The sequence below is a fragment of the Corvus moneduloides genome, chromosome 15, assembly GCF_009650955.1.
Source record: "Corvus moneduloides isolate bCorMon1 chromosome 15, bCorMon1.pri, whole genome shotgun sequence".
Lineage (NCBI taxonomy): Eukaryota > Metazoa > Chordata > Aves > Passeriformes > Corvidae > Corvus > Corvus moneduloides.
Genome location: NC_045490.1, coordinates 9,596,668 through 9,622,981, shown reverse-complemented (window position 1 = coordinate 9,622,981; position 26,314 = coordinate 9,596,668). Strand labels below are relative to the sequence as shown.

Sequence of the window (26,314 nt, the reverse complement as noted above, 5' to 3'; positions counted from 1 at the left end):
TTTGTTTCTTTATTATTGTATATATGTGACAAAGCTGTTTAGTTTGAAGATAAATTTAAGATAAATAATATTTAGTTACTGGGAGGTCTTTGGTTTAGAATATTGATATTTATTTACATACTCTGAGGAAAAAAATCCCCATCAACTAATTCAGCTCAGAGAGTTGCACTGTCTGGGGGTGTTGAGAGCCCTCACCAGCAAAGAGGCAAAAATACTCAGGAATGAGGAGGATGGCTGTGAAATGCTTCAAGTTTTATGGTCAGTGCTTGTTTAGCCATAATTTTAGCCATAATTCAGTAATTTCTTGATAACTTCTGGGGCATCCCAGAGACCTGTAAGTAAGGTGAGCATTGCTGTGAAATGTAAATAATACAAATATAGGACATGGGGAAGGGATGCACGATCTCCCTGAGCTGGAACTTCACAGCAAACTTGGACAGCAAGGATTTAGTGGTAGGCACTGGTTTGGGGCCAGGAAACTTCAGCCTAAGGCTCCTCTTGAGGAGAGCATAATTTGCTCTGCTCTGAGCAAAAGTAGCCAGTGTACAAGGTTTGGGCCTTTCCCAGGTGGCGGCATCACTGGAGCTGTGCTGCTCTGTGAAGATAGGGCTCAAGCAGCTGCCCAAAATACAGCTGGTGCTGCTGTGCTGGCTTCTCCTCCAGGGCAGCTTGGTGCCTGCTCCCCAAGAGCCCATGAAGTTGCGCCCCAAGGCAACGTGTTGCTGCTCCTGCAATCACCTTTCCCTGTTTGCTGCCAGCTTTAGATCACCAGCCACCAGGTTAAATATTCCCCTGGAGTGTTTGGGTGTTTTTTGCTTTAAGGCTGATTGTGGCTTGAAATACTTGGATAATCCATCAGGAACAGCCTTCTTGCAGGCAACTCCCCTATGCTGAGACTGATACAACTGTGTCCCTCCCACCAACCTTGACCATGGTGTATGGGAAACACTGTCCCTGGGAGACCCTCCAATGGTGCTCTGTAGCCACAGGAAATTAAAAAGCAAAACTCGAGGCTGAGAGAGCAGAGTAGGAAAGATGCCTGCGGTGTGCTGTGTGTTGGGATCGCTGCTCGGCTCGTGTGAGGCTGTAGATCAGACCTTCACAGCACCAGCTCTGAAACAGGGCCAGAGAATAATCCTTTTCTTTCCCCATAGTGGGAGCTCAGGTCCAGTAAACTGCAAAAATCATATTGAAATGAGAGGCAGTGGCATCAGCTGTGCTGTGGGGCTCTAGGAATCAGGTCCCACAGCTCTGCAGGAGCATGTTAGAAGTCTATCTCAGTTTGGGAGTTATGGCTCAGCCTGGATGCAGCAGCATTCCTCCTGCCCTTCCTCCTCCTTCTGGCTGCCCAGACTGATGCTGAAGAGGCTGAAGAAGAGGTGGGTATTCTGTTAATTAACCTCTCTCACCTCGGACACTTTTGGACGTGAGAAGACTGATGAGGGCATGTCCTCACCCAGCTGCCTGTCCCACTGGAATGATACACTGATGTGGTTACTTTGCACGTGTCCATTACACATCCCTGGCTCCAGGGTGGGGCTGGAGGGATCACAGCATCCCTTGGGACATGTCCAGGCTGCTATGCTGGTCACTGCTGCCTCTTCACTGGCCTTGCCTGGAGCCTTGGGGGTTCAGCAGAGTGAAACTGCAGAGTGGATCCCATTGGAGTTTTTGGTTGGTTTATGGATCAGCCCAAGGTCAGGAGTGCTTGCACCATCCATGGGTTTGGGTGATGAGCACAATTCCTGGGTTTGCCCAGTCCCTGCTCCAGCACTGCCTTTGTGCTGTCTTGTAGCCTGCCAGGTCCTCAGCCCTGCTCTGCCTTTCCCTCCTCCGAGGGGCTTTTCAATCCTGCAAAAAACAGCTTTGAAAACTTCGTACTTCCCACAGCTTCTTGTAGGTGTATGCATCTCCTCTGGCACTTTCAGCCTCAGGTTAATGAGGGGATTGTCAATCAAATGAAGTTAATGAGTTCTTCTGCATGAGTTAGTTTCAATTTTTCACCACTGTTTGCTCCAAGAAACAAATTTTTGTGGTTTGCTCAAAGATATGCCTTGGGAAACGTGTGTGTCCTGGAACAAGTGCTCTCAGAGTGTCCAGACTTGCAGCATGGAGCTGCTGACTAACTGGAATAAATTGGCAATTGTAAATGCTCTTTCTCCTGAAGATCCAAGGCAAGGAGCAATCATGGATGTGAGCTATCCCACTGGCATGTTTGCATAAAAACTGAAGATCTGTCACAGAGCTGGATTCTGTGGTGAGGAACTGGTAACTTGTTTGCAAGCAAACTCTGGAAACAGCCCAGGAATGGCTGCCAGAGGTTCTCTGGTCAGAGTCAGCCAGTCCACATGGACTGCAGGGATGCTGGAGCCCTGGGAAGGGTCCCAGTGAGAGCAAAGGTCTGTGCTTGGGCTCCTGCTCTGCTTCCAGACATGATGGGTGCACAAAGAAGGGAGGATGACCCGCTAAAGCTCAAAGGCACGGCCCTTCATGGGAGTGCTCGGCAGTTTTTGCTGTTGGCCAGGAGACAGGATGGAGGGATGCTCTCCATCTCACTGCTGGCTGCTCCTACCTTGGCATGGAGGCAGGCTGTTCCCCTGGGATGCCAGGAGGGGTGATACCCATGTCCACACAGCATCACACTGCCTGATTTCCTCCTCCTGGCTGGAGCAGGTGTGTGCCTAAACTGCTCAGCAATGCAAACCCAGTAAATTAAGAATAATCACCCTGTGCTAATGCTAGAATTTTGTTTATCCAGGAATTTGCCCCAGCATTTGCCTTCTTCTGGAAGTGACCTCATAAGGTGGTGACATCAAACAGCAAGTTCTACCCTCCCAGCCATGCCAAGAGTCACTTGAGGATGGTAAGAAGCACCCAGCTGTTTCATGGAGCCATTGTGGAAGTGGCACATGGAGCATCCAGATCCTTCCTAGGATGGATGAATTGTGCCTAATTTTCTTACTAGATCTTTACAGCATCTACTTGAGGCTGTTGCAAGGTATGTTCCCATGTGCTATGGCCTGGAGGGGATGGATGAAAGGGATGTGGGTGTGGCCCCTTTGGGCACTTGGGGTGGCTGCCAGTTCACTGTCCTCCCCTTTGCCATTGTCTGCACTGGCCGAGAGTCCGTATGCAGCTTCAGATCCCCTCACCTCTTTGATACAGTTGTTTGGTCCTTTACTTGGCAGCCCTTTCCCCCTTGTGGTTTTGGCTCAGCTGGCTTAAGCACCCTTTTAATACTCAATTTTCACATTGAAAAATCCCTCTTGGTCACAGTCCTTGATTTCCTTGTCTTACAAAAGCCAGCTACTGTATGCAAACCTCTGAGCCTTAATTATATATCCCAGTAATATATAGCCAGGCCTGGCTAATGTCAGGAAACCCAGTCACAAGCATCGGAGGTTTCTGAGAGCTCTGGCTGCAGGACTAGGCTCCCTGCAGGGAAGCGAGAGGCACGTGCTGGGCTCCAAGGGGCCAGTGGGGTGCATGATGTGGGGATAGGTGGGCAGGACACCCCCACACTGGGCAGTGACCCATGATGATGACTGTGGCAGAGTGAGCTGCTTCACACTTGAAATGGTCCCTGTGGGCAGAGATGTTGTTTGGGACATTTAATATGGAAGTGCTGGCTCAGTGTACAGAGTCTGGCAGCCACAGGCAGCTGTCTGGGCTCATCTCCCCCTCTCTCCAGGTCACAGATCTTTCTTGCTGTTTACACCAATGAGCTTTTGCTGAAGCCGTCCACGAGTCCCATCCCCTGCTGAGAGAGCGGCTGCAACTTCTTACAGCCAACTGCACCCTGGGCTGCTTCAAAATCAGCGTCACCAGCAGGTCGAGGGAGGGGACTCTCCCTCTCCACTCTTGTGACACCTCACCTGCAGCACTGTGACCAGCGTTGGGGTGCTCAGCACAGGAAAGATCTGGACCTGATGGAACAGGTCCAGAGGAGGCCATGAAGGTGCTCAGAGGGATGGAGCAGCTCTGCTCTGGAGAGAGGCTGGGAGAGTTGGGGCTGTTCAGCCTGGAGAAGAGAAGGCCTGACAGGCCTGTCCAGTGCCTAAAGGGGCTAAAAACGAGCTGGAGGGGGACTTTGGACAAGGGCCTGAAGTGACTGGACAAGAAGGAATGGCTTCACACCGGCAGGTTTAGACTAGATATTAGGAAGGAATTCTTCACTCTGAGGGTGATGAGACACTGGTACAGTTTCCCCAGAAAATTTGTGGCTGCCCCATTATTGGAAGTGTTCAGTGCCAGGTGGGATGGGGCTATAAGCAACTTGATCTAGTGGGTGGCATCTCTGCCAATGGCAGGGGGTGAAACAAGATGGTCTTTAAGGTCCCTTCCAATCCAAACCATTCTGCGATTCAGTGATCTCAGATCACTCCTCATCGCCTTTTCCCCATGTGTTTCACCTGCAGACAGCACCACACATGCCCACCTGGAGGGGACAACCAAAGGTTTCCAGACTGTCTGCATGCTAAGCTCCTCAAGTACAGCAGAGGGATGAGTGTGGAGCTCTGCTCAGTGGTTAAGCCACACCAGAGAAGGGGATCCAAGCCCTGGAGCCGGGTGAGGCTCTCCTGTACCCAGGTGTCAGGGGCTGCCTGGCCCAAGAGGGGCTGATGCTTGTATTAGCTTATGAGAAAAGGTGAAGATTAATAATTCCTGATTTTTTAGGAAGCCCATGGCTTGGCCATTGTATTCTTGCACAGTTTCTTTTTCCTTAAAGGAGGGGAGGGTTTTTCTTTTTTTTACTACAGCGGAGTAGACACAAAAAAAAAAAAACCTATAAAACATAGGTCATGTCCTATTCTTGGTCTGTGTGTATTTTTCTCTCCAGCACACCATCTCCTACTTCGTTTTCTCCTGACTACTCTGGAGGTTTATTTTTCATCAAGGAGCTTATGTGGGCAATGAATGCTCAGCCAGAATTTCTGCCTGTAATTAATTGGCTGGGTAGCCCACCAGAAGTGGGATGTTTATGGGCACAGGGCTCTTATAATGTTCACTTCTGAGCCTTCATTCCTCTAGTTTGGATCGTAAACTTCACTTATCACCAGACTTTTATATGTTAATTATTCTGTGTCGCTGGGAGAAGGGAGGACATGCAGAAGTGCATGAAATAATGAATGATTTAAGCACGGAGGATTAGATGCTCCAGTTTGGGCTGACTGTCTGTGAGAGAGAAAACTGATGCATGGCAAAGTGGGGAGGAATTTAAATCAGGGTAAGTTGTGTGTTTGTTGGTGGAGCCTCACGTTATGAACTTGTGGAACCCAGTGCCAGGAGATGACTCGCCTGGGGACCACAAAGAAGAAAACCTGTAGGATAAGATTTGGCACCATTCCCCCCTGAGCCACTTAAAATGTTGAGGTGCTTTGAAAAAAATCCCTCTCAGCACAAATCTGCAAGTTTAAGAGCCTAAATTCCTTTGAAAATCTGGGCCATGCAGGATTGGGTTTTGATGGAAGTCGGTACGACTTAACACCTAAGGGACTGGGACCACTGGGAAATTGCATCCTGGTTTTGGGTGAGACTGCCTAGAATTGCATTACTGCGGGAAAAAATACGAAACAGAGAAATTCTTTTGTGTCTCACAGTCCCTTCCTGTTCCAGGGATGTTATAAATATCCTGCCAAGCCCTACCACGCTGCTGTTCTCCAGCTCCAGGGACTTTTGGTACTTGGCTTTGTGTCCTGACCTGAGGAGGCAAGTGCCCTGAGCTACTTGGCATCCCAAGAGACAACATCTCTTTGCCTAAAATTTGTTTAAAATGTGATAGAGCCATCTAAATGCATTTTGCTAAAGGTGCAGGAGGCTGTTTATGCCTCTGTGTGTATTGTTATTTATTATTGCAGCCTAAATTAGCCCTCAACAGGTTAGCAGTATTTAATGCAGAGAGCTCAAACATGCAACGCATTCTTGGCACGTTTCCCTTTATTAATTAAAAACCTCTTTAAAACACTCCGCCTTCCACCTTGGAGCAATAAATTTCCACCTTGAGGAAATAATTTCCTTGTTGTATTCCATACAGAGACGTTCTGTTAGCTGCGATCCCTGTTTCAGTGTAGGCCCCACTCAGCCTTATTTCAATTTCAAAATAAACTTTCAAAATGCCAGGTTTTTCTGTTAAAAAAATGGGGGGGGGTGGGGGGGGAGAAGAAAAACTAAAAAAAATCAACTTTTCTGCTTTTTAAAAATATATTTGGGATTAATTCCAATGTAGTTTACTGCTTGTGCAGACTGTGAACCACAAAGCTCCTTCTTAATAAGAGCTCACAGAACTCTGCAGCAGTTGCTGAAGCAGCCGAAGAAGCCTTGGCAGCCCCAAATGAGCTGATGGTCCTGCATGGGAGGCACTGGCCCGCCTGCAGTTGCTGGGAGAGTTTTATGGCCCCCCTGTCACCCCCAGCTCTGGGTGGCTGGTTTTCTTCATGACCATGTGCCCCAGCCCAAACTTGCCCAATGTCATGACATAACCTGGCAAAAATGTCGCCTGATTTTGGGGCCTGAATGGCTTTTGCTCCCCTGCTAGTCCCAGGCTGCGCCTGCCAGAGAGGTGTGCAGGGAGGCAGGAAAGGCCTCTGCTGGCTCCTCCAGGAATTCGTACCAAACTTAGCAGGTTTAGAGGTGAGAGATGATTGCAGACTCCTGTCTCTCATCCTGACCCATCCTGGATGGCAGGGGAGGAACAGCCAGGCACTGAAGGCAGTGGAGATATTGTTTTATCTCCAGTTTGTGCTCAGAACATGAACAACCAACCCCGTCCCACTAGAGCAGGTGGGCTGTGGGCAGACAGCACTGTCTACAAATGTCAGATGTTGTTTAGCAGGGAAAGGTCTGGATGAACTGCTTCCAGTAGAGGAAAAATTTTCTTTTCTTTCCTTGCCCACTTTTATAATAATCCAGGCTGTAGATCCTCTACACCTCCTTGGTAGGCTCATCACATGTGCCGCTAAAAGTATTCTAATGGCACACAGAGCTTAAAGTATTATATAGGTGGGCAAAAGCTCTTAATCAGTTTTGTGGTGCTTTGTTTAACATCAAATGGAAGTTTAAAAAGAAACCCTTTTAGGTCATGTCAAGCCAAGAACCCTGTCCAGAATGGCTTGGACTTATTTTCTGTGAGCACTCGAGGGAGGTCGTGCTCCTTCCTGCCCTCTCGCAGCCCAGTGATGTGTCACATCCAAAATCCTACTGTGGACTTGAAACACATGCTGCAGGAGAGCTCTTGATAAAGGGCTTTTGCCAAGCTGACTTGAAATAAAAGCAGTAAAGCTGTCACTGAAATGTAGATGATTAGAGCAATGTGACTCCCTGCTTCCCCCAACTCTTCTGCTCATTCTTGCTTTTAGCAAACGTAATTTAAAAATAATCAGTTCAGGCTGACTTGGTTGAGAGTGTTCTTGCCTTTGGGCCAGGAAGTCACTGGTTCAGTTCTAGACTGAGTGGGTCAGGGGTTTGGGTCCCACACAAGGGCAGGGGTGAGGGTTCCTGCAGAGCTGCAGATCCTGCCTGCCTGGGTGGGCACTGGGGAAACCCCAGGCTGCTCCCTTGGGATGAGCATCCCCATGCCATCAGCACCCAGGGGCTCCTGCCTTGCCTGGCACCTGTGCCTTCTCCAAAAGTGCATTGGGGATGGGGACCACAGACAATCCCCCTTCCAGCCAGCACCTGGTGTGAAGGCAATGGAGGGTTCCACAGGGTGACAGCCCCAATGTCACCTCCTTCTTGCTGACAGTGCTTTCCTCCTGTGCTTGTTCTTTCTCACAGCACAAAATCACTTAAAGATTTCAGTGAGCTGCTGGATGACATCAAAAAGACTTTGTGCTGCTCTGATATCATAATTATAGATGGACTTTGTTTCACCATTCCATTTATTCACGTGTATTTGCTCTTCCTGGACCTCCAGGATAACACACTGAACAGTAATGGTGGAGCAGGTGACTACAAGAGAGACTTCAAGTCACAGAACCAGATACCCTTTAGAGGCACTGAATTATTTTCTTGGAACAAACGGATATTTTGAGTCTGTTTTCCCTAGGGAAAATGTGTCTGCTCTCAGCATGAGCAGTGCTGAGAGTCAAGGAAGGCACCATCATATGGCACATGCTGGAAATGGACTGGTTTCACTCCCATCAGAAGGACTAATGTCATTTCCCAGCACCATCAGTATCGGTGTGGGATCAAGGTTCATCCCAAACATGATCAATTTCCTGCTGGAATATTCACTGTTTTTCACCGTTGTTCATTGTGCCTGGCCCTGGCGTGTCCTGGGATTCACAGAGTCCTGGGTCTCCCCTGGGTGCAGAGGCCTGAGCAAGGCTCCATCCTCATGGTCTGGCTCACATGTTCCTCTCCTCAGCACACCTGGGAGAGAGGTGAGACATCATTCCAGGTTTATGGGGACAGTGGGGTTGGAAAATGTGTTTGCTTTAAAGTTTGGGAGGTGAGGAGGACTTGCCTTCTTCTTACAACACAACTCCAAGCTGGTCTGGGCTTTCCCTCAGCAAAGGACTTCTCTGGATCTTGTTTGGGGAGCAGCTAACCCCAGGCAGCAAGTCTAAACCACGTAATGAGAAAAACCTCTCACAAACTCCCCAAATGGAGACTGCTGAATTTTACATATCTTGGGTTAACCTTAATGTGCTACAAGCCTATGATCACAGCTTGATACCCATTGTTTAAAAAAACCCACAGTCTGGCCTGGAGTCCAGAAAGGATTCCCTGGATATCAAAAAATTCCCTTTTACCCAAAACTCCAGGTGACTGTGGTTACTGTCAGGAGTCTCTGTGTTATTTCCTTCCTATCACTTACCAGGACTTAGGCTTCTGCAAATGTTTTGTGTGCACATGGCACATGTTGTGAGGCCACTCCTGGGTGCCCCCCTTGATCTTTTGGGAGAAAATTATTTTGAAAGATATTAAAAAAAATAAAGATATTGAAGAGTCAGGAGGCTCATCATTCAAAATACTTGGGATGTCTCCACTGCTCCTTGCCCTGCTGTGTGGACGGAGGAGTGCTTGCTAAGGGTGCAGTTCTCCATGTGCCTTAGATGTGGCCCTTTCCATTTTGCACAGCATTTGGGGATCTTTTTACCATGCTTTTCTCTCCCTGCAGGTTGCAACGTCACCATTGTGAGCATACTGGCATATTGGGAGAGATCGTGGAAGTCACGAAAGTAAAAGCTTTACCAGATCACGAGAGGATGAAAAGCTAAACTCTTTTTGGGCAGAATGTGACCTTTGGTGACTGTCAGAGCTCTGCCTAAAACCTGTGCTTCAAATCTTCATTGGAATAAGCCAGAATGATTGAGAAATAAGCCTTTATGATTAAACATAATTTAGAAAATATCTTCTCTTTTTTCTGTGAGCTGAATGGGTGGAAGTGCAGCCGCCAGCTCTGGCCCTGCGCTGAGGGCAGCTGCTGATGGAGGGAAGAACGTTGCCATTGAGAGCTGGAGCAACTGCGGGCTGTGAATGGATCCCAGCCCAGGTCCTTTTCCTGGAAACCTTGTGGCAAGGCTGGGACTAAAGCCCAGGCCTCCAGTGCTCTCCCTGCCAGCTCCCTCTTTCTAAGATCAAGCAGCCTTGGCACAGCAAAAAGAGTCGGCAAACCAGCCCGCACTAAGGAAAGGGGCTGTGATACCTCAGAACAAAGCAGCTTGTTCCTGTGCTCTGATGCTGATTAGCACCTTGGAACAACCTGCTTGGCCTCGCCTGGCAGTTCTAGTGCAAACACACCCACACAGCTCGGGGTAATCGGAGAAGGAAAGAGGAGACCTGTGAGCAGCAGCCGTTCCTGCATGCAGCACAAGGCGTGCCAGGACAGAGCTGCACCCCAAGGCCTGGGCACAGTGACTGTGATGGCAGAGGCTGATGTGCTAGAGACAATGAAGGCTGAGACACCCTGACCCCTTCCAGTCGTGCAGGCAGTGGGGATTAGCAGAGCAGGACTGCCTGCACAGCTTCACTTTGCCTCCAGCTCGGTCTCCTGTTCTTGTGCTATGGCAAGGGCCAAGAAATAACTGTGGGGGTGACCGAAGGGAGGAAAGTGCCTGGGGGAGAGGTACGTTTGGGGGTTTGGCTCTCTCTTGGCTGGGTGATGTGGGGAGAGGGGCGTGTGCCTTGCAGCAGGGATGCTGGGGGCTCAGGGCTACTCCTCTGCTCCTGTGCAAACAGGTTCGTGCATTCGATGACCTGGCCATCAGTCAGCCACAAGGCGGGCCTTTGATGGCATCGCTGGTATAACATCAGGTAAGTTTTCCTCAGTTTTGTATGACCATTCTTTTTGATTCTGCACAATCAGTTGGAGTTCAGCATTGCCAGAGGAACACAGGATTCCAGAATGGTTTGGGCTGGAAGGCACCTTAAAGAACTTCTAGTTTCAGCCCTGCTGCCATAGGGAGGGACACCTTCCATGTGACCAGGCTGCTCCAAGTCCTGTCCAACCTGCCCTTGAACACTTCCAAGATGGGACATGTACAGCTTCTCTGGGAAATCAGTGCCAGTGCCTCACCACCCTCACAGGGCAGAATTTCTAGAAAATATCCTGTTTTTCACTATATTATGTCTTCCAGCCGTAAAATAAATGAGACCCTGACATGAGCAGTATCTAAGCAAAATTATTGATGCACCCCTACAGAACAGTATGGGTCAATCTTGCAGAGCTCTGCCTGCCACTGTTGAGGCTGTACCTGCCTCTCACCAACCCCAGAAAGCCCGTCTGCATTGCTCTCCAAAATCTGCCTTTCTGATCCCAGCCCTGGATTACTGTTTGTAGTGTTTGTACCCCAAAGCCTTCCCCAAGCCAGCTGAGAGCTGAAAACAGGAGCTCCTTGTAAAAGGGTGAGGGAGTAAGCAGTGACACAAGCTCCGACACAAGCTCCTGCTGAATTTGTTTTTCATGTTCTCATTTGTAATCATTTTGTGTTTTATGAGGGATACTTCCTAAAACTTTGCCAACATGATGGAAACACATGTGGTACTGTTATTCATGATGTGACCCTTTTGGTGGAGAGATGAGATGAAAACCTGCTTTTCCCTGACTTCTCCACAGCACATGGCCCGTGAAATGGAAAATCAGTGGGGTGTGGGGTACCTGACCTTCCCCCAGCCATGCTGACACTGTTCATTCCTCCAGGAACACAGCCCACATAACTTTGCATGCACAGTCTCCAGGTGGGTTTTCTTGCCAATTCTTTATTTAAATTTTTTCTCCTCCTTCTAAAATTTTGTTTTACTAGGGGTAGCTCAGCTCTGTGGCCTGCGGGTGACACAAAAAGTATTGTTTGGAATTTTATCTGAAGTGCAGGTTTGCTCCTGTGCTGGCTTCAAGGACAGAGCCAAACTAGGGGGAGCAAACACTATCCCTAGAAATAGTTTTTGCATGTTTCAGAGCTAATGATGCCAAGGTTAAAGGACCTTTGCTTATTTAAATTAGCAAATCCCTCTACAAAGGGTATGACTGAGTTATCAGCATCACTGGCTGTGTTTGGGCCACACCACAGTTGTCATTGAACAGGGACAATTCCTGCAGCATTTGTGTTTGGGTGAGTGACAAGGGTCACCTTGAGTCCATGAGCCAGGACTGCTGCTTATCCCTGGGTCTCCAAAAATGCAGGGCTGGCTCTCACCAGCAGCATTGCACTTGCAGCAGTAGCAGTAGCAGCACCCTGCTTGGCACCCTCAGCTCAGGACATAGGCTGTTGGTAATCCTGGTTTTCATTATTTTAATGGTGAGAGAAAACTTTTGTGTAGTGTGAAAAACAATCCGGAGCCTTCCTGTGTTTATAGGAAGGGCTCAGACAGGCTGAAGGATTGGTGTGCAAGGGCAGGAGACTGCAGGACAGCAACCAATGCAAAGGGACACCTGTCAAAAAGGGTCTGGTGGTATTTTTTTAACTGAAAGTAAAATATTAATGGCAGGAGAGTGCAACAGTGACATTGGTGAGTAACTTGGGATGAATGCAGAGGCCAGCCATCACAAGTAGAGTGTGTTAAAAACCAGGTAGAGAGTGGTAAAATCCTCTAACCTGACAATGGACTGAAAGACCTGGGGTTGTTCAGCCTGGAGAAAAGAAGGCTCCAGGGAGACCTTAGATACCCTTTCAGTGCCTAAAGGGGCTGCAAGAATGCTGGAGAGAGACTGCTTACAAGGGCATGAAGTGACAGGACAAGAAGGAATGGCTTTAAGCTTAAGGAGGGTAGATTTAGATTAGATATTAGGAAGAAATTCTTCCCTGTAAAGGTGGGGAGGCACTGGCACAGGTTGCCCAGAGAAGTGGTGTGTTGGGATGTTGCTCAACCCTTTTGGCCAGGCAGGGCAGTGAGAAGCAGCCCTCTGAACAATGTCTTTGGTCTTGGGAGGAGCCAGCAGCCTTCCTGGTGCCCAACACAGTGTGATGCTGGCCCCCAGCTTTGTCCTGGGGAGATGTATAAGGAATGGGCATTCTCAGCAAGGACACCCTCACTTTATGTGTACTATGTATTAATGTACTTTGTGTGTTGAAGTCTCCTGCAATCTGGGCTGGTGAAAATTAGGACCAGGCCAAAAAAGTCAAGGAGGGCTGCACCAGTGTGAACCGGACTTCATGAAATAGAAAGGAGAGGCCCCTTTTGTCAGGCGATGGCTTTTCCTCAGAAGCTAAATGATACATAATGTTTATATAGTGTTTTGCCTCTCCTAAATGCAGGCTAGACATTAATTGATTCCAGGTTTGCTCTGTGAAGTAGGTCAGCTCTTTCCATTTCGCAGATAAAGGAGCGGTGGGGATCACTGAGAGGTGCACGGGGGGTCAGCGCCGGCGCCGGGGCACCTACACGGATGGCTGCCCTCCCCATGGGACCACGCTGCCACCCTAAATATACACCACTTCTGATGTATGTGGAAATCAGCTGGGACTCTGTAAACCCAGCTACATTAAGCCCAGTTCAAATGAAATCTGTTTATGTCTCCACTGCTCGCCACTGCTCAAAGCAGGACTTAACTAACCTAACGCTGTTTGTGTTCAAAGCCTCTTAAACCCTTGCTCTGACTGTCTTGTAGTGAGAAATAAAGTACTTGCTGGGACCTGGCTGGAGGCCAGGGAACTGTTTCAGATCCCACTCTGTCTTTTGCTCATGGGGCAGTTTAGAAAAAGCATTGCACATTTCAAACAGTGATGGAAAAAAATAATTTTAATTCACTTCTGTTTACATAATGTTGGAAGCTTGGGAGGGTTTGTGCAGACAATTATTAATGGTTTAAATTGGCGTGATAAAAATGTTGCCTCGGTCTGGGAACACAAGTTGGCTCCCAAGGCCCTGGTGCTGGGTTAGCCATGTGCTGGCTGTGGGATCCAGGGAGCGAGGACCCAATGGCTTGGTGGGTCCCGCTGCTATGTTTCCTTTTGGCATCTTGGAAAGAGCCTCCTGCCCATTCTGCTGAGGCTGAACTGCTAAAACCCAAAGCCTGGATCTGGGGAAACACCCAGCTCTTCTGCAGGTCACCTGCATTTCTGGATGCCCAGCCCAGAGGTATTTGGTGACCAGATCATAGGGAAGCAGGGCATACCCACCCTGGGAGCACTGCTCCTTCACCATGGTCTCCAAGCTTAATTTCATAAAGCTTTTCATCCAGCTTTTTGGGAGCATGACCCTTTAGTTTTGGTTAGTACCTTGTGTGAATCAGCTCCGAAGCAGGTGGAGCCATTCCCGAATGTGCAACAGGTGGGACTGTGGGTAGTTGGCTCCCATGTAAAGTGCCCTGAGCTCTCCAGGCTCTCAGAGGAGGTGGGCAGGCACTGTCACACCTGCAGCATGAGCCTGGCTTGTGTGTTCCATCCTCACATCCATCCCTCAGAAGACTCAGACACAGTTTTACTGGTCTGTTGCTCAGTGGGATCTGGCACCTATAAAACTGCTCTTAATTACTTCCCAAGTTACTCACCAGGGTGATGTTGATTTTGTCCTATAACTCAATAGGACTTTGTCTGTTTAGTATAAACCACTGCCCACCATAACTCTGTTGTCTTATATACTGGTGTGTGATCATACACTGTGTGCATGTGTCTGTGGCTGGATTTTGAACACCACTGGACTGCTCATGGAAGCTGTCCACGTTGTTTTTGCTTTCCAGCCTGTGCCTGCCACATTGCAGCACTTCCACACACAGAGCTGTGAAGCTGCTGTGGGGCTCTAGCAGGTTCGTAAGTGCCTGCACAAGGGGTGGCAGCATGAGAAGCACTTGTGAGCCTGGTTTGGAGGGTGACAAATTCCAGATCCTCCCTCCAAGTGTGTCCAGCTCACACATGGATAAGGAGCAGAGATTGTCCCCTCTAGCCATGGCACTGACTGCCTCTGATCCACTTTGCCCTGCTTTGACACCTGAGGCTGAGACCGGGGCTGTAGTATCTAAGAAAATAGTAGAGAAAATGATGGTTGGGAAATAAATCCATGCCAGCACCAGTTCCTGCAGCATCTAGACACTGCTTTGAAGCTCTCCCCTCAAAATATTCCCTCCATGATCCCTGGGATTACCCTGAATCACAGTATCTGAGTGCCAGCATTACAAAATTCATAAGCACGTGCTTTATCAGCCTACTTTGCAAGTCATCCTTGCACAGCAGACAGCAGGACTCTGCTCAAAGGCATGTTGGTGTTGGAGGCTCCATCTCTTACTGCTGCCACTTTGGCTTTGGCTGAAACCAGGGTAGGACTAATCTGAGCTCATTAACTGACTCTGATGTATTCAAAAACCAGGTCTGCCATGTGTGAAACATTGTGTTCAAAAGAGAAAAAATAATTTATGAGGATAAAGTTTGGAGGTTTTATATGCAGACCAGAGACTGGTCTTCTCCAGAGGACTTCCTTGAGGTGTCATGACTTATTTCTCTAAGGCTGCAGACCCTGAGAAATGTAGTTACATGACAGTGAGACACGGATAGAGAGGAGGTTTCCCTCTGTGATCATTAGGTTGCAGTATGGTTTTTCCCTGTGCTAGGAGAAGGTGCTGGATGAAAGATCTGAGAATAACATGGGCTGAGGAATGCCTCATGAGCTTAGTCATCACCTGAGTGAATCGGACAGGGAAAACAGCCTTTATTCTGCAAGATAACCCCATGCCACAGAGGTTTTTCTTGAGAAAGGCTGAGCTTGTTCCAAAATAGTGCTACTGAGTGGAGTCTAGCCTCACCCTGCACAAGAGGTAGTCTTCAGATGGATGCTGTATTTTATATGATGCATCATGCTCTGATATATAAAGTTATGTTACCTGGAGCCATCTCAATGAATATTGTAGGGAAGGGTTTGAACTCAGTGGGAACTTCCCTGAGTTCAAAAAGTGGAGAGTCCAGTTAGAAGATGATTAGGAAAAGTCCTGAAAATGGATTTTCTGTTATAAAAGGAATCAGTACCTGAATCCTACAATTTGTGCTCCTCTTGCATGCCCATGCACCAGGGCTTGTCCCGAATGATGAAGTTATCCTGGACTGATGCTAACATGGGAAGAGGATCAGTCCCAGAGCTTTGAGACCTGTCATTTAAATACTCATGGGTGTGAAAGAGCATGTGGGGAAAATGCAGCTGGAGACAATGGTGAGAGGAACAGCACAACATCTCAGACCAGCACAGAAGCAACTGCAGTGAATGTTTCATGGCTTACCACCCTCGGCATGGGATGTGTTCCAGAGGCTTCTTTTCTGTCCAACTTTCCATTTTGCACTGGAGCTGGGTGCTGCTGAACAGATGCGTGTGGATTTCTGTTGGCCTGATGAGCTGCTGCTCCACGTGGCACGCTCTCCTCTGCAATACTCCCCTGGCAGGCTGAGCCCATGCCAGGTCCTGCCTCACTGTCGGGTTTACTGCCTGAGGGTGCAGGTTGGTGATCTGAACGGAGACTTTCTGGAGTCAGGTCCTCAGCCCCTGGGCTTAGATGCTACAAAGAAAAAGATGGTAAATCAAACCATTTGGAAATCTGTTTCTTATTTACTGTACTGCCAAGCTGCTGTAAGGCTTTCTGGAATCCCCATCACAGAACAGCAGAGTGAAAAGGATTTTCCTACTGATATTGTTGGCAGTGGGAGAGACCTTGCTGCCTGCTGGACTGGGACAGGTGGGGATAGGATCAGGGATGGACTTTCTGTTTGCTTGTGAGGGTGAGGTAAACATTGCAAACATTCCTTGTCTTCCCTCAGCCCTTTTCAAGAGGGGCATTTATTAAATATTGGGAAGAACTGAAGGCAGACTGGACTACTTAGGGAAGGGATACTTAGAGACACATTTCACAGGTAAGGTTTTAGTGGTGATGAAGGGTAAACGTGTCAGATCATGGTGGCAAGAGAAAAAGGTCAGATGCTCAGGCCACGGCAAGTTTTGTTGCATGTTTTCATGCTCACGGCATCACCTGAAAGGATCTCACAGCACTACCTACCCATGAGGCACAAGGAGACATACCAAAGTGTGCAGAAGATGGTTTATGGAGCCAGGGAGCTCTTTCCAATGCATCAAGGTCTCACATCTTCCATTTCCCCCCCTCAGGTGCCTGCATCTCTCCTGGGAATGTTGCACATCATCTCACACACTGCAACCAGGGTAAGCTGAGCAGGAAAAGTTTCCCAGAGACTTTTGGGCTGTGATGGCAGGAGTCATAATTGCCTTGGCAGAAGCAGCCACCATTGTTCAAACCTGCCCTCTACCCATGAGTCAGAGTGGAAGTGCTGGAGTCATGGGATGGCTTGAAGCAAAGATGCAAAGTTGGGAGTTGCTTTCAGAGATTCCTTGAGGGAAAGTCTAAAAAAGATTAGTGAGGGAGTGAGAGAGAGTCCAGTAGCCTCAGAGCCAGCCCACAGCCCACAAGGGCAGCAGTGGGCTCTGCCAGCTGGGATGGGAGGCCAGGAGCCTCCACTGCCTGAAGGGGATGGGACCATCTCTGGGGCTCCCAGTAGCAGCAATGCCATGGCAGGGAAAGCAGCCGTGCAGTTTGTGGGTGCCTGTGGGTGAGCTCTGGCACCAGTGACATGTCCCATGAGCTGTTCAGGACATGTTTTGCAGAGGCAGAATTCACTGGGCAGCCACCTACCTTCCTGCTCAGAGCACAAAGGGACACAGTCCACAGTGGAACAGAGCCCCAGCTCCTGTGGGAAGGTCATGTGGAGAACCAAGCTCCTCTGTGTGGGGCTGCATTCATGAGGTTTCTGCTCAGATCAGAAAGCATGAGGATATGGCTCAGCAGGGCTTCCTGAGGAGAAATGACTTTGGGCACCTTGAAGGATCACTGGTAGTGAAAGCACTTTTTCTCAGGGGCTTGAGAATCCTCCTCTGGTCCATGGAATGGAGAAAAGAGCAGAGCCGAGGGGAAATAAACGTCACCAGCATCACCAGCCTAGGGACAAGGAATGTGAGCTGCTCACTCTCCCAGCATCAAGTCCTTGCTCATGACACCTGGCTCCATCTGAGTGCAGGGAGAGGCAGCAGAAAGGACTGGGGATGGAGGAAGTGCGGGATGGGTACTGGTGGAGCTGGTGCTTTGCAAAGCTTCTGTGGGGAGGACTTTGGCATGAGAACTGCTTCCAACACATGGAAACTGTGATGGGCTATGATCAACCTCACTCCACAGGATGGCTGAAATGGTCAGAAGTTGGTTGCGGCAGGGATGTCCTGAGGTGGGTGTTGGACCTGTCTGAAGGCAAGTGGGAATGGAGACCCCACTACCGAGCTCTCCTCAACCTTGGGGAGGTCCTGTCACCTCCAGACTCCAAGTTCATGGCTCAGAGCCATCTCTCGTTTAGTCCCAGTGAATTACTGAGCCCCAGGAAGCCAACCTTACTGAGGCTTTTGTAGAAGTCAAGGGCTCAAATTGAGCGGGAGCTTGGGGAAACCGTTTCCCTTGTTAAAATAAATGTATTAGTTTAATACGTACCAGGAGAGGATAGGGAGTTCTCCTTGTTAAATATTTACCAGTCAAACCCTGCTGAGGACTTACTTGGAGCAATTCAGCTTTAGTGATTTCCTTCTATTGTGGTCTAAGTCTCCAGCATTGCTGGGAAACCGCCCAGCAGGGCCAGGATGGCTGGTGACAGACCCGAGCCATGGGCAGAAAAATTGCAGCTGGGATGGGCACCCACCTCTCTGGGGACAATGTGGTGCCTCGGCGGGTCCCCAGATCTGCCCTGGGACCTAAGTGGAGATGTCGACACCTGCCTGGAGAAACAGAGGGAGCAGCCTTGTTCCCAAAGGGGAGCAGAGCACAGGAGAGATGCCCAACAACCATGCAAAAGAAAATAAATCTTAAAAAAAGGTGAGTAGAGACACAGAATGTTGCTCTGCGCCTTATCGATCTATCTGGCATTCCTGAGAGCATCCTGACATCCCAGACTCATCACAGTCAATTTTAACAAGGAGTGTTATTTCTTTGGGGGCTCATCACCTTGGGAATGGGAATCACTGTAAACAACACAAATTGTGAATTACCTTAATTTCCCTAAAATGCCCTTTCTGCTACCTGATGGTGGAGTTAAGCCATGTTCCAATAGCTCAAGATTTCCTGACATAACTGTTCAATTTATAGGGCCGATTTTATATTTATGTGATTTACATGTATATATACTGACACATATTTACATTAGCAATTTGCCATTTATAAGTTTATATTCCAGCAATCTCCATGGTTCCTAAAACTGGAATCACTTTTTTTTTTTGTAATCAAGTTAAATTCAGATTATTTCTATTGTCGGTGACTCCACATTTTTTTGTAACACTGTTGCTTTCCCATAAACTACCTAGAATAAAATGGAAAATGAAGGGCAATGAGGGATCTCTATGGAAATGCTCCTGCCTTGTTGGTCCCCCACTCTCCTGAAGGCAGCAATTGCAGATTGTCAAGGGTTGCGTCGCCGTGTGTTTTTTAAAGAATGACTCTATTAATAATCTTAAGAGAAAACAGATGCATGAGGTTTGCAACTAGAACTGTGAATATTCCAGGAGACATCAATTGTTGGAAGTAAACAACAGTCCTGATTCAACAAAGCTCTTAAGCAGACGCTTAACTTTGAGCATGCACTTAGCCCAGGCTTCAGCGAGGTGTTAACATATGTTCTGCTATATAAGGAGGGACTTAAGTACGTACTTACAGTTAAGCTTGTGCTTAAGTGCCTTGTTGAATTGGGGCCAAAAATTCAGCTCTCCCTTGTCTCCCTGACGTTAACTGTGCCTGACATCCAGGAAATTCAAACAGGGGCTGCAGTAGTCACCTACCAGCAGAACTTTTCACTTCAGACAGGGGCTGCACCTATTTTGCAGCATGGCCAAAGTGCTCTGGGTGGCAGGGTCAGATCACCCCATGCCCCTCCATGCCCCCGTCAATCCCCATGTCTTGGGATCCCCACGGCACTTCCTATAGAGAGACAAAGAAAACCATTATATTTGTAAGTCTCTATGAAGACCCAGCCTAGAAATCCATTGTGTCTTTTTTATTGTTTTTTTAAAATAAATTTATTTTTCCGTAATGTTCTGCATGTTCATTACAGATGTCTGCTTTCTTTGTGCTTATTTTCAAGTGGTTGGATTTTTTTTAAGTCCTGACTACCAAGAATTGCACTGTGCAATGATTTAGCCTATATTGTCAACCTTTATGAATGAAAAATTAATTTTTGCAATTTTTTGCCTTTGTAGTTTTTTCTCCTGTTACATCCCCCATCTGCTGAGTTATACATAGCAGGTGAATATGGATGGGAAAGGCCTCAGTGTCTTTACAGGTTATTGATGATCTCCTGAATCAGCCTGGATGCTCTGGATGCCCTTCCAATTACCCTGAGACCCTTCTCTTGGCTGCAGGTCACCTTCATTTCAGAACCAAATTACTGAGGATGAAGATCTTATTCTGCTCACTGCAATGACACTTTGAATCAGCATCACCAAAAAATCCAAAACCCAGCTCACAGTTGTGCCTTGGGATCAATTAATCATCACTTGCTGGCTCTTATTTTGCAGTAAACCAGATTTCTCTGAAAACTGAATGGATCTTGTTTCATGAGCCACAGAGAGCTCAGTGAAAGCAGCAACCAGAGTTGATACCTCCAGTTCCAAAACACACAAGGCAAATCCTGAACCAAGCATCCCCAGGGGCTTCCTGATCTCCTGATCTGAAGTTCTGCCTCTCTTGTAATCAAAGGGAACTTTTGGACTTGCTTCAATGATGCCAGAGATGCTTTCTCCCTAGGATTTTATTTATGGGTGGTTTTTAAACTGTGGGTATAGTAGTTGCCTTTCCATTCCCAGCTTTCTGTCTATCCAACTTCTGTCCAAAAGTCATAGCTCATGCTCAGTGCCAAAGAAAGGAGTTTGTTTTACCTGTCAAAGCCAGGTGTGAGGGACATGTAGCCTTCATCAAAAGTGTCTCAGGGAGCGTCATCCAGATGCAACACCAAGTTCTCTTGAATAAAAAATATGATAAAGACCTCAAGGACCAGCTATTCCCTGCTTATTTGCTTTGCAGATGGCAGCATCCAAGTTCTAGTTATTTCTGTCTTGGAAAATAAAAAAGTCTACCGGAGGAAAAGGAATGTGAGTTTGCAGCAGAGTTTGGTACCTGGAAGACTCCAGGCTGGAGTGCACACTCCTGATTTATGGTGTACTTGTTAAAACCACTTGTTCTTGTCATAACAAAACAGATCGAAGTGAAGCTGGGTAGAAGGTCCCCTTCTAGTTGGCACTTCATCATGGCTTCTTACTCTGTCTTAGGTTCTGGGGGTTTACAGTTATATAAAACTTAATGAATCAGTATACTTTAGATTTCCTTCCTAATGCATATGGGTTCAATTAACTGCACTGTTTGCTTATTTAAGCGTTTTCATTAAATTGCTTTACTATATTTTCCCGCAATTGAAAGGGAGCATGGTGGGGCTGATGCCATCTGCCACCATCAGTTTAGCAGAACCTTTTTCTTTGTTCAGATCCATTCTTTTTTATTAGAAGAGACCCTCCTACCCCCAGTTCCCTGTGTGCCACGCACTTATTGCATTCTCGTCTTCTGGCTGCAGACTGATAAAAAAAATGCTTGTGCAAGAGCCTACATGTATGGTATTTCTTAAGGGTCTCTTTTACAAGATCGGTTGTGTTTTGCCCCCCACCCCCCTTCTCCCCCTCTGCTTGCATATTCCGTTTTTGCTCCAGCCTGTGAATAAAGAATTGTTGCTATTACAATGGCTCTCAGCTCTTGCTGCCTGGCTCTGAGGGGTGGGGGATTGTTGTGGCCCAAACACCCGCCCAGGCTGCAGGCTCAGCCCAGGACAACAAGAACAAGGCAGAAGAGGGTTTTTCCTCATTTTTAAGGAATAGCGGATCCTAGGAATCTCACCAAACCTTCCTGAAGGTCCTTCTCATGGCAGGGGATGGTATCCCAGCCTTCACCCACAGCCTATTTTCTGGATCTGGTGCTCTTAGGGCTTCACACGCTGTTTGCCGCCCCACACAGAGGGAGTGTTTTATTACCTTCCTCCTTGTTGTTTTGCTCCATCCTTTTGAGCTGCATCTTGCAGTATAAGTGCTCACCGTGAGTGGCCCTGTGTGTCCCAAAGGGCTGGTGGTCCCAAGAGGGCTCCTGCCCATGTCCCTCCAAAACACCCCACACCAGCCAGGGATGCCCATCAAGTGCCTTCCCCTGTTTTACAAACTAAACTGAATAAACTCACCCACCTGCTTTGGTGTGCAGTCTGCAACGTTTTACACAAAGCAAATGCTTTATAGATATCACTAATAGGAAAAACACCTCCTGGAGAATATAACAGAAGAAGGAAAAATATTCATCCTGATAGACTGTCATCCAGAGGTTAGATTTTTTGATTTGGAGATGCAGCGTTTGATATTGTACTGTTTATCTGCCATGTCTGGGTTAGGGAGCAGAGAAGGCACTCCTGCTCCTGGAGCAAAGTGATATTTTGCAATACAGTCTGAGGTGGAAAACACCCCACCATTTATCATTTTCTGTTCTCTGCTACAAGCATTTTATGTAAGAGAAGGTGCAAATACAATAAATAACATGCACTAAAGGCATACAATGAATCTGTGGCAAGGCCAGCAAGAGAAGGGCTTTTAACCATTGCTTGCAAAAGCCCTTGTCGTCCCCAAAGTCCAAGGGAGCTGCTGTGTTTGTGGAGGGCCAGAGGATGATGCTGTGAGACTCTCACCCAACCTGTGCCCCTTTCTGTAGAAGGGTTTCAATTTGTGAAGCAATGTACCAGACGGAACATCTCCAAGAATGAGAAAGAAAAGAAAAGAAAAGAAAAGAAAAGAAAAGAAAAGAAAAGAAAAGAAAAGAAAAGAAAAGAAAAGAAAAGAAAAGAAAAGAAAAGAAGGAGAAAGAACACCCTTCAAACTCTTTTGTTTGCAGTAAAGTGAAATTAAGAAAAAAAAAAAGTGTAAAAATGCATTTAAACTGGAAGGAAAAGAGTTCCCCCCTTCCCAAGTGGTAAGACTTCTCCCGTTTCTTATTTTCAAGAAAGTTTTCTGATTTCTGTTTTTTTCAATGAGAAATGCAACCAAGCCACCAAAGATGTTGCAAAATACCTCTGAGTTGCCAGTTTAACCTTGGAGGAGGAGTGGGAGGTGGGGATTATCTGGAGAAAAATCAGCTTGTACCCTCGACTGTGTCCCATTCCCCCCCCCAACCCACTCAACAGCTCCTGGGCACAGCCCAACCTCTGCTAATAGCCCTGCAGGCTGCAGGGACCCACATGCAACTGCTGGGATTTGCCAAAATCATAAGGAATTACCCAAAAAACACCCAAACTGATGCAGAGCCCGGGCTCTGAGAGACTTTCTGAGAGAGTGGTTTGACATCCCTGCCAGGTCCAACCTCTCTCGCTGGTGCCCCTTCTTCTGGAAGTGAGGCATAAAATAAATTTAGGTTTCTGGCTGTGGTAAACATTCCCTCCAAACATGTCTGTTCTTGATACCCCAAATGGAGATATTCAATTGTGGAAGAAAGTGGAGAAAGAAAAAAAAAGAAAGAAACAAAGAAATGAAAAGAAAAGAAAAGGATAGAGAGAAAACCCCCGACACTTCCAATTCACTAAAAATAGACTCTGATCACTTACCAAATGGTAAAATGAAAATGATTTGCTTTGAATAGTCTCCAGAAAGGCTCAGATACAATGTCTTGTGGAGCAAAATTGAATCAGTTGAAAGTGCAGACGCCAGCTCAGCCTAATCCCTCCCAGCTGCTTTGCTTTCCTTTTTTTCCAACAAGCAGCCCCTAAAAGTCATCTCCCTAATCCTGCAAACTGAAATTCAATCTTGTATTTTTTTTTTTAAATCAAGTTTCAAGCCTGGAGCTTGCAGGGTGGGGGAAGAGGAGGAGGGAGGGCTTTGGGGTTGCCTCCTTCTCCTCGCCCTGACTGCAGTAAACACAGCCTTGAATTCAAGGAAAAGCTTTAGACTACAATTCACTTGGCTTGAGCCAAACACACAAATCTGATGCCTTTAAAGCCCCTCCAGCAGACGGTAGATAGCTTTGAGATGTTCACTAAATGGCTGTCTGGTCACTGCCTTTTTGTTGCTGATTGGGGGCCCAAGGAGACCTTGTCTCTGGGTTATTTTTTCTTTGTTTTTATTTTTTTTCTCTTTTTTTTGGTGTCTGCTGTTATCAGTGAATTTGGGTTGGGCATTTACCTAATGCAAAGACCAAGACAAACAATTTCTCACAGAGCCTGGTGATTGCAACCAGCAGTGCATGAACAGGCTCTGCTATCTCAGGGAATACCGAGAGGTATTTATGACACTTTCCCAAGGGTTTCCCGACTCCTGCCCTCCACTCCCCCAGTTCCTGCCATGTGTGTGGCTTGCAAGGACTCAGGAAAGCCTCCTGGGGCATCCCAGTCCTCAGCTCCATCCACGGCACTTGGAAGCATAACTCCATGCACTTGCAAACTTGCTTTGTCAGTCGTTGCCACCTAATGGTTCACTGATCCCAAATATTTTTGGCAGCAAATGATACTGGTTTGGTTTTGGAGGGTAATTGAGAATAGATAAAATAGCAGCAAAATTTTTAAAACCAAATCCTATGGCCCAGCATCCTGAAAATTCAAATTCCTGGGTCCAAACTCTTCCAGACTCTGGGCTTCAGAGGTTTTCCCCCATTCAGCCATGCAGATTCATCCTATGAAGCTTTTGTTTGAATCCAGGTCAGGGCCCAGAATCTGAGCAGGAAAAAACAAGATGTCTAAGAGTAAGAAGAGGACACTGATTTTACTGGATACAAACTCCCCCTGCAACTGCAGGCAGGCAGGTTTAGATTCACCTGGTCAGGGAAAGATTCTGAGTGCCAAAGGAAAACAGGAAACAAAACTTGTAAGAAAGAGTGCAGAGCTGAGGTGGGAGCCTTTGATATGACCTCTCTTACCCTGATAGATATGATGACACAATCCCACACCATGAAAACCGCACTTTTCACCGATGCAGAGATGATATTATCTGTTCCCAGCATGCACTTTTCTTCCTTTTGTTGGTGTAATGACCTTGATCCTCCCCACCATGTCAGAAGCAAAATTCTACTTGTTCACAACTGATTGTTATTTCTGCTCTGAGATATATGGGGTTACATGACATTTACTCAGACTAATCCATTCTTGCTTTCCATACCTCTGTACCCATCGGTCTGACACAAGGCTGGGTCACCGAGAATGATCAAAGCATGACTGCTGAAGTTATGTGGAACTGAATTGCCTCTTGTCTGATGAGGGAGAGTGTGTTGGGCACCCAGATCCAATGGCCCCATGTGCTGGTTGCTGGATTTTATGGTGTAAACTGATGGACATTTGAGATAAACATACATAATTAAATGGGTAGAGATACACAAGTACATGGGGGATGGATGGATTAGAATAATTGGCATAATTACATAAACATATACAGGGTCTGTGCAGAGGGTGGATAATTTGATATTAATACAGAAGATGTGATGGTGGAGGGAAAGCATGTGCATATGACACGGACTAGATGGTCTAGCCAGGGGTAAGAGTGGTCTTGATGCATGTCAGGAGTAGAAGTGGGATGTGTTGTGTTAGAGCAAGACCTGCCTGGGTGAGCAGAAAGTTTACCCAGCAGCTGGATGGATGGCTGAGTAGTAGAGCTGGAAATGAGGGGGCTGATGGGCTGCACAGGGAACCTATGGGATAAATATGGGGACAGAAGAGGGGCTGGCTGGATTTTCCATAAAACAGAAATATTTTAAAATGTAGAGCTAGGTATGGGAGAACTATGGAGGGAGGAAGGGAGGAAGGGAGGAAGGAAGGGAGGAAGGGAGGGAGGGAGGGAGGAAGGGAGGGAGGGAGGGAGGAAGGGAGGGAGGAAGGAAGGAAGGAAGGAAGGAAGGAAGGAAGGAAGGAAGGAAGGAAGGAAGGAAGGAAGGAAGGAAGGAAGGAAGGAAGGAAGGAAGGAAGGAAGGAAGGAAGGAAGGAAGGAAGGAAGGAAGGAAGGAAGGAAGGAATTCGGAAGGAATTCGGAATTCGGAAGGAAGGAATTCGGAAGGAAGGAAGGAATTCGGAAGGAAGGAAGGAAGGAAGGAAGGAAGGAAGGAAGGAAGGAAGGAAGGAAGGAAGGAAGGAAGGAAGGAAGGAAGGAAGGAAGGAAGGAAGGAAGGAAGGAAGGAAGGAAGGAAAGCCTGAAATAATTTTGAGAGAGAAAAGTGCATGGGATGGACTTCAGTGTACCCGAGCCTGATGGCCATGTTAAAATGAGCAAATAGGTGTCTGTGTATCAGGTATTGGTTTGTTGTATGGGTGTGGAACACATAAATATGGAAGGAAAAAAGCTGGACTGGGTAGGTAAAGTAATTGCTGGATGGCTGGGAAGTTAAGTGGTGTGAATGTAATCTGGATAGATTGAAATATGGAAATGTGGACTATTGCAAGCAGGTATTGTAAGTCTGTAGCTGTAATAGGTAGCAAGGAGATAAGTATGGATAGAGCAGAAAACAGTGGAATGTAGGGAACATTGTGTCTATTGACATGTTTATTGACATGTTTAGGTATGTAAAGATATGTTTGGCTACATAAATTCAAGTGGCATGAGCAGCAGTGGTGCTAACATATCTGACACAGGAAAATGGATGTAACAAGGAAAAGGTGATCCACTGGAAATACTGTGAATATTCTGAGGCTAGTTCAGCTGAGCGGAAATTGGATGGATGGGTGGATGAAGAGATGGGTGTATATACTGTCTGAATTATCAGATGAGCTCGTATTAGCTAGAAATATTGACTAGATAAACCTGTAGAGAACAAATTAATAAATTAAAGGCCAAAAGAGAAAGAGATTAGATTGAGAGCGACAAGTTCACA

General features: G+C 47.2%; 2 long non-coding RNA genes across 2 annotated transcripts; one reads left to right on the top strand and one right to left on the bottom strand.

Moving 5' to 3' along the window:
- Positions 1 to 6,166: 6,166 nt before the first annotated feature.
- LOC116451652 lies at positions 6,167 to 23,427 on the bottom strand. The gene is made up of 4 exons (XR_004243267.1): positions 23,073 to 23,427; positions 19,234 to 19,372; positions 15,644 to 15,916; positions 6,167 to 8,370 (listed from the first exon to the last, which is right to left on the bottom strand). It is a non-coding gene; the product is annotated as an uncharacterized LOC116451652 (long non-coding RNA).
- On the top strand, positions 10,500 to 18,880 carry LOC116451653. The gene is made up of 3 exons (XR_004243268.1): positions 10,500 to 11,181; positions 16,519 to 16,572; positions 18,008 to 18,880. It is a non-coding gene; the product is annotated as an uncharacterized LOC116451653 (long non-coding RNA).
- Positions 23,428 to 26,314: the final 2,887 nt, after the last annotated feature.